Source organism: Octopus bimaculoides, chromosome 4 (assembly GCF_001194135.2).
Source record: "Octopus bimaculoides isolate UCB-OBI-ISO-001 chromosome 4, ASM119413v2, whole genome shotgun sequence".
NCBI lineage: Eukaryota > Metazoa > Mollusca > Cephalopoda > Octopoda > Octopodidae > Octopus > Octopus bimaculoides.
In genome coordinates, this window is record NC_068984.1 from 31080770 (window position 1) to 31082069 (window position 1300).

Here is a 1300-nt window from a genome sequence, read left to right on the forward strand (position 1 = left end):
GCCGGAAGATGACACTGGAAAGATATCCAGCAAAGTTACTATGTTAAACAAGAGTACACAAATCACTGAGTGTGGCAGGATTGGAGACCTGCAAAATCCTGTGGGATTTCCCACTCCAAGTAGATCAGGTGGTACAGCATAACAGACCTGATCTAGTGGTGGGGGACAAGATGCACCACGTCTGCTATATAGTTGATTTTGTGTTCCCCTTCGACCACGAATAATCAAAAAGGAAAGCAAAAAACTAGATATATATCACACAATACTCTTGAGTTTGAAAGAGTATGGCTATGGAAAATGAAAAATGCGAAGATAGTGCCAATCATTGTTGGATCCTTGGGGACAGTATCAGAAGGCATCAAGAGGAATATAAAAGAAATTGGGATAGAGTGCCCAGAAGAACTGCTACAAAAGGTTTGCCGCCTTGTCATGGCCAGAATAATCAGAAAAGTATGAGATAGTTGAAAAGAACATATAGCATGGTACTGTAAGCTGCAAAGCAGCAAGCCAGTTTTGTATGCAAGAGTCCAGAAGTTACAACACAACCTGAGTAAAAAGAATAACAACAGCAGCAGCATCAGCAACAGCAACAACACCAGCAACAACGGTAGTGGCAGCAGCAGTAGTAGTTGTAGACATAATAGTAGTAGTAATAATAGTATGAACAATGGAAAACAAATGTACAGTATTTGTGGAATAGATTTGTGATCAGAATCATCACAATCCTCATATTTATGAACATCGTTACAAACATCATCACCAAAACCTCTGCCACTACAGCAACCACCTCCAGCTCCAGCATCACCATCGCCACCATCATCATTACAATTATCATCATCATGGACATCATCAACACGATTTTACATCAAAGTTTAGTAGTAAGAACCACATCTTATCAGTGAGGTTCTTAGTACTTAACTTTGACATATATTTCCTTTAATATGATGGAAACACATAGAAAAATTATGTAACAGAATAGCAGAGAGATAAAATAATACATAATATAAGAGTGAGGATATGTATGAGCGTGTGGGCTTGTGTGTGTATGTTTGTATGTGTGCATGTGTTTGATTATACACATACACACACGTGTACACACACACACATACACACACACACACACATATATATATATATACGAATGTATATATATATACAAATATATATATTTATATAAACATATATATAAATACACACACATATACATATGCATACATACATACATACATATATACATATATATATACACATGTACATATATATATATATATATATATATATATACAATAGAAATATACAT